At 38.7% G+C, this 14,967-nt stretch overlaps 1 pseudogene across 1 annotated transcript; it reads left to right on the top strand.

Moving 5' to 3' along the window:
• Positions 1-5,745: 5,745 nt before the first annotated feature.
• Positions 5,746-14,290, top strand: LOC147342570 (kallikrein-7 pseudogene; annotated as a pseudogene). Its single transcript, XR_015157363.1, has one exon. The product of XR_015157363.1 is annotated as a kallikrein-7 pseudogene (transcript).
• The last annotated feature ends 677 nt before the right edge of the window (positions 14,291-14,967 follow it).

Raw genomic sequence — 14,967 nt, 5'->3', positions numbered from 1 at the left:
ATTAAAAACTGTCAGCCAAGAATACTCTATCCAGCAAAGTTACAGATATGGAGAAGTAAAGGCTTTCTCAGGCAAACAGAAGCTGACTTGCCTCACAAGAAGTGTTAAGAAGAGCTCTTACACATGAAAAGGTAAAAGTACAAAAAACTTTGAGTAAGGTGATAAATAGAAAGTTGCAACTCTATATCAGACTACGTCATTAAATGTTTAATTATAACATAAAACTTATAAAGGAATAAACAGAAGAAACAATAGTTACTTCAATTTGATAATGAGCTCACAACATAAGAGAATAAGTTGAGATAACAAAAGTTTTAAAGAGAAAGAGGAAATGAATGAACCCATATAGGCAAATAAAGATAAAATGCTTTCAACAGAAAAAAAATGGTCATATCATCTATGAGACACTTGATATAAACCTAAAAGTAACCTTAAAACATAAATCTAGAGCAGAGACATGAAACATAAAGAGAAAACTGAGAAAAATACTGTAAGAAAATCACCAAACCAAAATGACAGAAACACAGAGAAAAGAAAAAGGATACAGTGCAACCAAAACAAAAAAAATAACAGTGCTGTGTTCTTATCTGTCAGTGATAACCCTAAGTGAATGGATTCATAGCACCAATCAAAAGACAGAGTGACTGGATGGATTAAGAAACAATACTCAGCTATCTGCAAATTCAGGAGATTTAGCTCTGAAGACAAACACAGATTCAGAGTTAAGAGATGAAAGATGATATTCCAAGAAAGTGGCAGGCAAAAGAAAGCCGGGGTAGCCCTACTCATATCAGACAAACAGATTTAAAGTCAAAAAAGATAACAAGACAAAGATGGACATTATATACTGGTAAAGAGAGTAATTCATCAAGAAGACATGATACTTCCTAGTACCTGTGTACCTAACATGGGAGTACCAGAAGTACATAAAACAATTACTAATAGATCTATGGGGAGAAATTGACAGCACCACAATAGTAGGGGACTTTAACACCCCGCTTATACCAATGGATAGACCATCAAGACAGAAGTCAACAAAGAAATAATGACTTAAATGGAGTATTATACTAGATGTACCTAAGTGATACGGCTTCCCAGCTGGCACAGTGGTTATCTGCCTGCCAATGCAGGAGACTCAGGTTTGATTCCTGGGTCCAGAAGATCCCCTGGAGGAAGAAATGGCAACTTACTCCAGTATTCTTGCTTGGATAATCCCTTGGGCATGGGAGCCTGGTGGGCTACAGTCCATGGGGTTGCACAGAGTTGGACACGATTGAGCAATTGATACATATATAGACTATTCCATACAAATGCAGCAGCTTCTCAAGTGTACAAGGACCATTCTCAAGGATAGCCTATATTTTGGGATATAAGTCTCAAAAAGTTTAAGAAAATTGAAATTGTTAAGTATCTTTTATGACCACGTGATATGAAACTGCATCTGCAAGAAGAAAGCTGGAAAAATCACAAATATGTGGAAACTAAGCAATATGTTACTGAACAGCTATTTGATCAATGAAGAAATGAGAATTAAAAAATACCTGAGGACAAAGGGAAATGAAAGTGCAATATAGCAGGAACTCTGGGATGAAATGAAAGTGATACTAAGAAGGAAGTTTATAGAAATACAGGCCTACCTCAAGAAGCAAAAATCTCTGAAACAATCTAACCTTACACCTAAAGGAACTAGAAAAATAAGAATAAGCAAAGCCCAAAATCAGTAGAGGAAGAAGAAATCAGAGTGGAAATAAATAGACTACAAAGGCAATATAGAAGAGATCAGTGAAAGTAAGAGCTGTTTTCTTTGAAAAGGTAAATTTGACAAACCTTTCACTACACTCAATAAGAAAAAAAGAAAAGGCTCATGTAAAAAAAAATGAGAAATTACAATGTGAAACAAATACAAAGGATAATAAGAGAATACTATGAACAGCTAGCTATATGTCAACAAATTGTGCCTATATGAGAAATGGACAAAATCTTAGAATCATACAATCTTCCAAGACTGAATCACAAAGAAATAGAAAAATCTGAATAGACTAATCACTATTAAGGAGATTGAAATAGAAATCAAAATCTCACAAAAAACAAAGCCAAGGACTAGATGGCTTCACAGGTGAATTCTGCCAAACATTCAAAAACAATCTAATGTCCACCTTTCTCAAACTCTCAAAAAATTGAAGAGGAGGGAATGCTTTTTAATACATTTTATGAGACTAGCATTGTCTTGATGACAAAACCACAGGTAATACACAAATTGCAGACCAAAATAACTGATGGAACATAGATGCAAAAATCCTCAAATATTCAGTTCAGTTCAGTTGCTCCGCCATGTCCAACTCTTTACTGCCCCATGAACTGCAGCACGCCAGGCCTCCCTGTCTATCACCAACTCCCAGAGCCTACCCAAACTCATGTCCATTGAGTCGGTGATGCCATCCAACTATCTCATCCTCTGTCTTCCCCTTCTCCTACTGCCCTCTTCAACCTTTCCCAGCATCAGGGTCTTTTCAAAGAGGGTCAGCTCTTTGCATCAGGTGGCCAAAGTACTGGAGTTTCAGCTTCAGCATCAGTCCTTCCAATGAACACCCAGGACTGATCTCCTTTAGGATGGACTGGCTGGATTTCCTTGCAGTCCAAGGGACTCTCAAGAGTCTTCTCCAACACCACAGTTCAAAAGCATCAATTCATCTGCACTCAGCGTCCTTTATAGTCCAACTCTCACATCCATACATGACCAATGGAAAAACCATAGCCTTGATTAGATGGAACTTGTTGGCAAAGTAATGTCTCTGCTTTTGAATATACCATCTAGGTTGGTCGTAACTTTCCTTCCAAGGAGTAAGCGTCTTTTAATTTCGTGGCTGCAATTATGATCTGCAGTGATTTTGGAGGCCAAAAAAATAGTCAGTCACTGTTTCCACTGTTTCCCCATCTATTTGCCATGAAGTGATGGGACCAGATGCCATGATTTTCGTTTTCTGAATGTTGAGTTTTAAGCCAACTTTTTCACTCTCCTCTTTCACTTTCATCAAGAGGCTCTTAAGCTCTTCTTCACTTTCTGCCATAATGGTGGTGTTATCTCTGTGTCTGAGGTTATTGTTATTTCTTCCAGCAATCTTGTTTCCAACTTGTGCTTCATCCAGCCTGGCATTTCACATGATGTACTCTGCATATAACTTAAATAAACGGTGACAATATACAGCCTTGACATACTCCTTTTCCTATTTGGAACCAGTCTGTTGTTCCATGTCCAGTTCTAACTGTTGCTTCCTGACCTGCATACAGATTTCTCAAGAGGCAGATCAGGTGGTCTGCTATTCCCATCTCTTTCAGAATTTTCCACAGTTTATTGTGATCCCCACAGTCAAAGGCTTTGGCATAGTCAATAAAACAGAAATAGATGTTTTTCTGGAACTCTCTTGCTTTTTGATGATCCAGTGGATGTTGGCAATTTGATCTGTGGTTCCTCTGCCTTTTCTAAAACTAGCTTGAATGTCTGAAAGTTCATGGTTCACATATTGTTGAAGCCTGGCTTGGAGAATTTTGAGCATTACTTTACTAGCGTGTGAGATGAGTGCAATTGTGCGGCAGTTTGAGCATTCTTTGGCATTGCCTTTCTATGGGATTGGAAGGAAAACTGACCTTTTCCAGTCCAACAAAATATTGGCAAACTAAATAATACAATAAAGGTATCATACTGCATGATCAAGTGAAATCTGTTCCAGGGATAGAAAGATGATTCAGTGTCTCTAAATCAATCAGTGTGATCCACCACATTAACAACCTGAAGAATAAAAATCATATAACCAACTCAATAGATGCAGAAAAATCATTTAACATGATTCATACAGATTTATGATAAAAACTCAATAAAAATGTACCTTAATACAATAAAAGCAATATGTGAGAAACCCATAGTTAACCTTTTAGTCAATGAGAAAAACTGAAAACTTTTCCTTTAATAAACATCAGGAGTTAGACGAGGATGCCCATTCTTGCCACTTTTATTCAGCATGGTATTCAAAGTTCTAGTTAGAGCATTAGGTAAGAATAAGGAATCAGTTCAGTTCAGTTGCTCAATCGTGTCCGACTCTTTGCGACCCCATGAATTGCAGCACACCAGGCCTCCCTGTCCGTCACCAACTCCCGGAGTTCACTCAGACTCACGTCCATCGAGTCAGTGATGCCATCCAGCCATCTCATCCTCTGTCGTCTCCTTCTCCTCTTGCCCCCAATCCCTCCCACATCAGAGTCTTTTGTAATGAGTCAACTCTTCGCATGAGGTGGCCAAAGTACTGGAGTTTCAGCTTTAGCATCATTCCTTCCAAAGAAATCCGAGGGCTGATCTCCTTCAGAATGGACTGGTTGGATCTCCTTGCAGTCCAAGGGACTCTCAAGACCACAGCATCAATTCTTCGGTGCTCAGCCTTCTTCACAGTCCAACTCTCACATCCATACATGACCACTGGAAAAACCATAGCCTTGACTAGATGAACCTTAGTTGGTAAAGTAATGTCTCTGCTTTTGAATGTGCTGTCTAGGTTGGTCATAACTTTTCTTCCAAGGAAAGAAAAATTTTTTTTCTTTCTTTTAATTTTAATTCATTTTAAATTAAAATGTCTTTTAATTTCATGGCTGCAGTCAACATCTGCAGTGATTTTGGAGCCCCCAAAAATAAAGTCTGACACTGTTTCCACTGTTTTCCCATCTATTTCCCATGAAGTGATGGGACCAGATGCCATGATCTTCATTTTCTGAATGTTGAGCTTTAAGCCAACTTTCTCACTCTCCACTTTCACTTTCAAAAAGAGGCTTTTTAGTTCCTCTTCACTTTCCGCCATAAAGGTGGTGTCATCTGCATATCTGAGGTTATTGATATTTCTCCCGGGAATCTTGATTCCAGCTTGTGCTTCTTCCAGCCCAGCGTTTCTCATGATGTACTCTGCATATAAGTTAAATAAGCAGGGTGACAATATACAGCCTTGATGTACACATTTTCCTATTTGGAACCAGTCTGTTGTTCCATGTCCAGTTCTAACTGTTGCTTCCTGACTGGCATACAAATTTCTCAAGAGGCAGGTCAGGTGGTCTGGTATTCCCATCTCTTTCAGAATTTTCCACAGTTTATTGTGGAAAGTGTGCCAAAGTCAAAGGCTTTGGCATAGTCAATAAAGCAGAAATAGATGTTTTTCTGGAACTCTCTTGCTTTTTCCATGATCCAGCGGATGTTGGCAATTTGATCTGTGGTTCCTCTGCCTTTTCTAAAACCAGCTTGAACATCTGGAAGTTCATGGTTCACATATTGCTGAAGGCTAAAAGCATCCAAATTGGAAAGGAAGAAGCAAAATTCACTCTTTGCAGATGATGTAATTTTGTAAACAGAAAACCCTAAAAGCTACCAAAATACTAGAAGTAATAATTTAGCAGAATTTCAGGGTGAAAAATCAGTATAGAAAAGTCTTCTTTCATTTCTTTGAGCTGTCAGAAATATAGAAAATTGTCCCATTTATTGTTGCAGCAAAAAATAAAATACCTATGAGTAAATTTAAGGATGTGAGAGATAGTACACTCAAAACTATGAAAGAAATGAAAGAATACCCCAAAATAGAAATGTTTTCTGTGTTCATGGATTGGAAGAATTAACTTTGCAAAAATTTCCATATTACTTATCATAATATGCATATTTAAGGCAATTTCTATCAAAATCCCAATGACATTTTTTCAGAGGAATAGAACAAAAAATCCTAATACCTGTATGGAACAACAAAGGCTATGAATAGCCAAAGCAATCCTGAGAAAAAGGAATAGATCTGGAGGCATCACACTCCCTAATTTCAAGTTAAAATACAAAGTGTAGCAATCAGAACAGCATGGTATTGGAAGAAAAGCAATGACAAACCTAGACAGCATATTAAAAAGCAGACATTATTTTCCTACAAAGGTCCACATAGTCAAAGCTGTGGTTTTTCCAGTAGCCATGTATGGATGTGAGAGCTGAACAGTAAAAAAGGCTGAGCACAGAAGCATTGATGCCTTCGAATTGTGGTGTTGGAGAAGACTCTTGACAGTCCCTTGGACAGCAAGGAGATCCAACCAGTCAATCCTAAAAGAAATCAATCCTGAGTTTTCTTTGGAAGGACTGATGCTGAAGCTGAAGCTCCAATACTTTGGCCACGTGATGTGAAGGGCCGACTCACTGGAAAAGACTCTGATGCTGGGAAAGATTGAAGGCAGGAGGAGAAGGGGACGACAGAGGATGAGATGGTTGAATGGCATCACCAACTCAATGGACATGAGTTTGAGCAAGCTCTGGGAGATGGTGAAGGACAGGGAAGCCTTGTATGCTGCAGTCCATGGAGTCGCAAAGAAGTGAACACATCTGAAAGACTGAACTAAGTTGTTAGAAAAAGTAGACATCAGTGCCTGGCTCCCAACGGAGTCTGGTGCCCGGATCAGATCTGACCTTCCAGAGCTGAGAAGGGGCTTCATTTATGCCCCAGCAAAAGAGAGCCCTCCCTTGCTGGCAGCCCCTGAAAGACTCAGAGGTCGCCATGGCAGCACCCTTGCTGATCCTATTGCTGTCCTTTGTCCTGGGATCTGCTGCACAGGACGCCCAGGGTGATGAGAGTTTGGAGATTATTGATGGAGTCCCATGTCCAAGAGGCTCCCAGCCCTGGCAGGTGGCCCTGCACAAGGGCAGTCAGCCCCACTGTGGAGGCGTGCTGCTCAGCAGGCAGTGGGTGCTCACCACTGCCCACTGGAAGATGAATGAGTACAATTTGCACATGCACAGTGATCGGCTGGTGGGAGGCCAGAACATCAAGGCCATGCTGTCCTGTCCACCATCCGGGTTATGCCACCCAGACCTGCACTAACAGCCTCATGCTGGTGAAGCCAAATGGCTGGGCCAGGCTGTCATCCAATGTCAAGAACGTCAACCTGCCTTCCCACTGTGACCCACAACCCGCCCCAGACCACGTGTACTGTTTATGGCTGGGGCACCACCAGTAGCCCTGATGTGACCTTTCCAGCACAGCTCATGTGCACAGATGTCAAGCTCATCTCCCCCCAAGACTTAAGGAAGGTTTGTAAGGACTTGCTGGGATACTCCATGCTCCGTGCTGGCATCCTCAACTACAGCACCTGTGGAGTGGTGTGCCTGCAACAGTGACTCAAGGAGACCACTGATGTGCAGAGGTACCTTGCAAGGCCTGGTGTCTTGGGGAAGTTTCCCTTGTGGCCCACGCAGTGAGCCAGGTGTCTATACCCAAGTCTGCAAGTTTGTTGATCGGGTAAAAGAGATCATGAGAAGATACCGCTAATCTCTCCCTACTCCCATCTCTCCATCCCTATGCCTTGGAACAGGGAATTCACAGAAATGAGGACATCAGTGACCTACAGTTCTACTTGAACTTAGCTTTCCTCAGAGACATGTCAGAGCCTCAGCAATATGTGTGTAAGCCAACAATACGTGTGTAAGCCAGTCAAATCAGTTAGGACCTAAAAACCAAAACAAATACAGAAACCTCGGTGCTGGTAAGGATGTAATGAGACCAGCTCTGTCTGCCACTGAAGCTATAAATTCATATAGTTTTTATGGAAGATGATTTGGCAATTTGAGTGGGAACATTTGTTCTCTACCTTTGACCTAGTAATTCTAGTTGTCTGTTAAAAAAAAAAAATCCAAAATGTGGAGCAGAGTGTGAATTTATCACAATATTGTTTTTCATAACAATAGTGGAAACACTGAAGGTGTGTGGAAACACTGAAGGTGTCTAGAAACAGTGAATTGGTTGAACAGTAGGCTGGTTTGAGGCAAGGATATTCTGAAGCTCTTAAGGATAATAATTATGCAGAATTCTTAGTATTATCTGAGGATGTTTATGCTATGTGGCACTAAATGAAGGAAGGAAGATACAGAAATATATGTGTATGTGAGTCTCACTATGTAAAATGAAAATATTCACAAAATAAAACCTGAAAGGATATTTACCAACCTGCATTAAAAAAAAAAAAAGACTTGCAAATCAATGGAGTAGAATTAAAGAGCCCAGAAATAAGCCCACACCTATAGGGACAGTTAATTTATGACAAAAGAGCAAAGAAATACAATTGAGAAAGGATATTCTCTTAATAAATGGTGTTGGGAAAACTGGACAACCATATGTGAAAGAATGAAACTAGTCTACTGTCTTACATAGCAAAAAAAACTAATTCAAAATCATTTAAAGATTTTAAGACCTGAACCCATAAAACTCTAAGAAGAAACACAGTATGCTCTTTGACATTCGTCTTAGCAATATTCTTTTGAATGTTTCCTCAGGCAAAGGGAACAAAAGCAAAAATAAATAGGACTACAAACTAAAAGCTTCTGCAGAGCAAAGGAAACCGTTAACAAAATGAAAATACAACATACTGCATGGGAGAAAATATTTGCAAATCCTATATCCAAGAGGGAGTTGATATCCAAAATACACTACCCTGGTGGCTCAGATGGTAAAGCATCTGCCTGGAATGCAGGGGACCCAGGTTTCATCCCTGGGTTGGGAAGATCCACTGACAGAGGAAATGACTATTCACCCCAGTTATTCCCTGGAGAATCCCATGGACAGAGGAGTCTGGTGGGCTACAGTCCATGGAGTCACAAAGAATTAGACACAACTGAGCAACTAACACACACATCCAAAATATACATGAAGAACTTACACAGCAACAAAACCAAAACCAATTAAAAATGGTTAGAGGATTTTAATGGACATTTTCCCAATGAAGACTTACATAGGACCAACAGGCATATGAAAAAATACTCAACACTAATCATTACAGAAATGCAACTAAACCTACAGTGAGATACCATCTCACACTCATTAGAATGACTGTTGTTAAAAATATAGGGAATAACACATGTTGGAAAGGGTGTGGTGAAAGGGAATGTTCATACACTGTTGATGGGAGCATAAAATGGTGCAGCCACTATGGAAAACATAGCAGAGATCCCTCAAGAAATTACAAATAGAATTATCATGTGATCCAGCTATTCCACTTCTGGATATTTATCCAAAGACTACAAAATACTAATTCATATATATATATATATATATATATACACACATACACCTGTGTGTTCATGGCAGTATGTATGTATATGTACATATACCATACATATACATATGTACATATATGTATATATATGTATATACCTATATATACACACACACACACACACACACACCTGTGTGTTCATTGCAGTAACTTACATAGCCAAGAATCAAAGTACCCATCAATGGATGAACTGACAAAGAAGATGTAGTGTAGATGAGAACATCAAAGTCCATACCATTTGGGGAAAAAAGAGACTGTGATTAATTAAAAGTAAGCATGTGTGCCTAGTTATTTCTTTAGTAACTGCAAAAATCAGTGTGCTCTGCTGAACATCAGTTTAATGGAATTAGAAATTCTGTTTGAAGCCTGAAGTTTCCATACAGTTGCCAATTAAGTCACTGAGGGCATGTACACCCACGTTAAGAGAAAGTGGAATGTGGCCTGAGGTTGAATTTTGCATCCTGATGGCAGTGTCTTAAGTATAAAACCCCACTGTGAGGTCAAGATTAGAAAGATTAAGGGTACAGAGCAATTTTTCTTCGAAGAGCAAGTTCTAGACTTGTAGGTCTGCTTGATAACAGGGCTTTGATCTTTCTCATTTTGTTAATCTGTAAATCCAATCACACTCACAGTTGAGCACGGGAATTTCATTCCCTCTCATGAGCAAGGCATTCCTCTGAACTGCTATATGGCCAGGCAGAAATTCTCCCTGAGAGAATTCACAGTAAGTCTCATGACTTAGACTTATGGTTACAAAATGCATTTTAGTTTTAAAAGGAGAAAGGAACAACATGATAACTATTGTAAATATTGTGTGCAGTTAAGATAGAGGTGTTAGAATCAGTAAATCAGCCATTTTCTAACCCACCATATTGTATATATTCTACATATTTATATGTGCATGTGTGTATTAGAATTTGCACCAGAAAACAAGTGTTAGCAAACTTAACCCATTATGTTGGATTTGTAAAGGTTTCTAGGATTATGTGTGTGTGTGTGTGAGTAGAACATAAACACAGCATTCATAATGGGAAAGAGAAACATCATTGAGCTAACTTTCTAATCAGTCACTCAGGTACTGAAATTATTCAGTGAATGGGTCAACTGATTATTAAAAAATCATTACTTCAGTTCTTAAAAATCTGTTTCCCATGGATAAAAAATTTAAATGTTGGAAATTTGAAAAATTAATGTGTCAAAGGATGCCCATAGGACAATTTTTAAAAAAATCTTTTATTTATTATGTGTTTGGATTTTTGTGGTCTTAGGTGTGGCATGCAGGGTCTCTGTTGTGGAGCACAGGCTCTTTGCTGTGGCATACAGATGTCTCTTTAGTTGTGGCACCTGGCTCTGCAGTGGGCAGGCTCAGCAGCGGTGGCAGGGGCTTAGTTGCCACACCGCATATGGGGCTTTAGTTAGCCGACCAGGGATCAAACCCTTCCTCTGCACTGGAAGGCGGATTCCCAACCACTGGACCACCGGAGAAGTCCCTGACAATTTTTAAATAGTCATGTATTAGGGAAAAAAGGTTATGAAAACTGAAAACCAGAGTGGAAATTATTGAAAATGTTGTCTATGTAAACATTTTAAACAACTGTGTAGGAAACCGTCCAAAAGAAAGTCAAATTAAACTACAAAATGTAAAAAAGTAAATTAAACCTCTGTATGTAAAAGTTAATATTTGTAACATGTCAAAGAACTAATCTCTTGATTCTGCTTTAAAATCTTGCAAATCAATAAGAAAAGGACCAACTTAGAAGTAGGAAAGGGGACAATGATTAAGAATAGGCATTTTAGACTAAAAGAAATGTAAGTAACTCATAAACAAATGAAAATGTTCTATTTTAATAATACTAAAAGAAATGCAAAGGAAAATATTGAGTCTGTATTTCACATATCAAATGAGATAGATATGAAAGTTTGATAATACATAACTTTGGGAAGAGTGTGGAGAAATAAGCATTGTTTGTGGAGGTGTAAATTGAGAAACTCTTTGGAAAAAGCCAACTGTATTGACCATAAGGTAAAACTGTATGTAACTGTTTAATCTAGCAATCTTAGTTTTAGAGATTTACCTAGTCATATTCACACATACACAGAGATACATGTACAAAAATAATTAGTGCAGTTTTATTTTAAAAGGCAAAAATCTGAAAATAACCTTGATCCTTGCCACATCTGAGGATTCAGCCCAGCTCTAACAAAATTCATAAAAAGTCTCAAGATGATCAAGCTGATAAGCACAAGTAAACCGATAGTCTGCATGTTAAAATTTCTCTCTTTAACTGGGACCAAAAATATAGCATCTTCAATATCTAGGATTAAGTAAAACATTAGACATGCAAAGACACAGCAAAATGACCCACAATCAAGAGAAAAATGAATCAAGTATTAAGGACATGCAGAAGTGACAAAGATGGTAGAATTAACTTACCAGGACATGAAGCAACTATTACAAATATAGTCAAAATACACACACACAAAAAAACCCCCACTCTATGAATAAGTTAATATTTGCAACATATATCAAAGAACTAATGTCATGATTCTACTTTAAAATATTGCAAATCAAGAAGAAAAAGACCAATTTAAAAGACATAGGAAAGGGGACAATGATTAAGAATAGGCATTCTAAGCAGAAATAAGAACTTGAATAAATAAGAATACGGAGGGAACAGATTAAAGTATTGTAGTGGAAAAAAATGCAAACTATAAAAGAAAAGAGCATTTTGATATTGAAAAAATACCTGAAAAATGTTTATCAGATAAACTTGTAAGTAAATTATAAACTGTAGGGAAAAAAATGTATCAGTGACCTTGAAGACAGAGGAATAGAAATTATTAAATCTTAAATAAGGAGAAGTAAAAAGAATCTCAGTAAACTATGGGACAGTAACAAGTAGCAAGACGTGTAATTGGAGTCCTAGAAGAAGCCAAGAAAGAGCTAAGGGGTAGAGGGAGGCAATGTGTGGGAAAAATGAAGGAAACGATGATTAAAAATTTTCAGATTTCATGTAAAATACAAGCTCATAAATCCAAGATTCAACAAGCCCCAAGCAAGATAAACAAAATGACACCAATGCCCATTTTAATCAAAATATTGCAAACTAAGGATAAAGTCTTAAAAGTAACGAGAAAGAAGAGATACTACAGATGACAACAGAAATTCATAGTAGAAAGCAATAGAGAAAATTAACAGAACTAAAGTTGGTTCTTTGAAAATATTAATGATGATAAACCCTTAGAAAGATAAGAAAGAAAACACAAAATGTATCACTAATATGAGGAATAAACAAAAGTATATCACTGTAGGTATATGCTACAAGCACTAAAAAGAATATAACAAAATTCATGAACAACTTAATACCAATAAATTTGATAACTTAGTTTTTTGTTCTTTCCTGTATTGATGCCTTTGTTGAGCCTTCTCCTCCCTTTGCATGAAATTTCTCATGTGACTTAAGGTGAAAAGGAAAAATCTGCAAAACATAATACCATATTCAATGCAGCAAGCGGTTCTAGATGCTACATAAGCCACGCCACATTCTCTAACATTAAGATACTTTCGGTTGGCCCATGAGCTGAAGGACTTTCCTGCCTGATTATGATCATTAGTGTCCTAAAATCTTTTCTGAAATGGGATGATACTTTTAAGATCTCTAGCATTAAGTACAGTTTTGGTTATTACTTTATTCTGGGATAATTAACTGTTCAGTTTGAATGTGTGGAATTTACTCCTCTATTAGAATCCCTGACCTTCTGTGGCTTATTAACATTATTGCAGGTCAGTATATCTGTTGTTCTATTGGGGCAGAGGAGACTGACTTAGCAGCCTTGGGAAATATGCTTCCATGTGCTTTCAGGCTGACGTTTATAGAACTGTTGTTGATAAAAGTTGAATGAGGCTAATGGAAGGATAAAATTCATTAGGGAGAAGAGTTTACACTTTCCTGATGGGATGTTGTGTTCCACATTCTCCAAAACAACTCTGAAAATTGAAATGGGAGCCCCATGAAATGCTGTAGAATCCAGGAACAACAAAATAGGCTGGACTTTTGGTTAATTCAGCGAGCATGTACTGAGACCGTATTAGGTGCTGCTGCTGCTGCTAAGTCGCTTCAGTCATGTCCAACTCTGTGCGACCCCATAGACGGCAGCCCACTAGGCTCCCCTGTCTCTGGGATTCTCCAGGCAAGAACACTGGAGTGGGTTGCCATTTCCTTCTCCAATGCGTGAAAGTGAAATCGCTCAGTCGTGCCCGACTTAGCGACCCTGTGGACTGCAGCCTACCAGGCTCCTCCGTCCATGGGATTTTCCAGACAAGAGTACTGGAGTGGGTGCAAGAATCAGAAAAACACAGATACATATGGTAACTTTGCCCTGGAATCAGTCTGCAGTGGTTTTTATTAATAGCTCTTAGTGCACATGAATCACTTGGGAAGCTTTTAATAAATATTTATGGAAGGAACACACCCCCGGCAATTAAACCCTCATCTCTGGAAGGAAGGCTCAAGCATCTGCAGTTTGGAAAGGCTCTGTGTTACTTCTCATGTACAGACATGATTTACTGAGGGTGAACAAACCAGAGGAAACAAAACTGGAAAGCTATTATTTAGTTGGTGTTGGATGTAGAGAAAAAACCTGCATGAATTTTGAGGACTCAAAGGAGGTAGTTAGAAATGAAATGAGATTTCTAGTAAGTGTAACAGGAAGGATTTGATGGGAATTAATAAAGGAAGGAAGGAAGAGAAAAATATGCATGAGAGAAGGGTGAAAAAGGGAAACACTAGCAGCTCTTCACTACCCCCTCTTTTCTTCTTTTTCTTCCCCCTCCTCTTCCTCCTCCTCCTCTTTTTTTTCTCTGTAACAGAAGGTCAGAGAACATGGGAGAGATTAAAATTAGGTAAACATTAGGAATAGTGATGTATCTGACAAAAGGTGAGAGGGTGTGGAGAAGAGGCTTTTACAGTGCTATGGGAATTTAAATTGATAGAGGGACTATGGAGAACAGTGTGGAAATCCCTTAAAAACTAAGCATAGAACTACCATATGACCCAACATTCCTACTATTGGGCATAAACCCTGAGAAAACCATAACTCAAAAAGACATGTACCTCAATGTTCATTGCAGGACTCTTTACAACAGCCAGGACATGGAAGCAACCTAAATGTCCATTGACAGATGAATAGATAAAGAAGATGTGGTGCATATATCCAGTGAAATATTCCTCAGCCAAAAAAGAGGAATGAAATTGGATCATTTGTAGCAATGTGGATGAACCTAGAGTCTGTCATACAGAGTGAAGTAAGTCAGAAAGAGAAAAATATATGTTAACGCGTATATATGGAATCTAGAAGAAAGGTACTGATGTGCCTGTTTGCAGGCAGCAGTAGAGAGGCAGATGTAGAGAAAGGACTGTGGGTGCGGGGGATGGAGAGAGTGGGACGAGGTGAGAGAGGAGCATTGTAGATGCACACTAGCTCATGTGAAGTAGACAGCTCATGGGAAGCTGCTGCATAGCCCAGGAGCTCAACCCAGTGCCTTGTGACAATCTAGAGCGGTGGAGTGGGGGGTGGGAGGGAGACTCAGTAGGGAGCAGGTATATGTATACTTACGACTGAGTCATGCTGTTGTACAGCAGAAACTTAACACAACATTGTAAAGCAATTATACTCCGATATAAAGGTGACCTTTGGAGCGAGTTTCTAAGCTGGTGAAGATGAATGTTCAAGAAGGGACCAATACCACCTTTAGACACTTACTTAAATGTTATTTGTTGCTGTTTTGTGAGCAAGCTTATGGATTTTATGCATTATGACCTGACCAAGATAATAAACATTCTTCCTTGTCTCTTCCCTTTC

Source organism: Bos grunniens, chromosome 29 (assembly GCF_055505025.1).
Source record: "Bos grunniens cultivar Pamir isolate PY7600 chromosome 29, Bosgru_T2T1.0, whole genome shotgun sequence".
Taxonomy (NCBI): Eukaryota; Metazoa; Chordata; class Mammalia; order Artiodactyla; family Bovidae; genus Bos; species Bos grunniens.
Note: the sequence above shows the minus strand (reverse complement) of the source record. Positions and strands in the feature narration are given on the sequence as shown.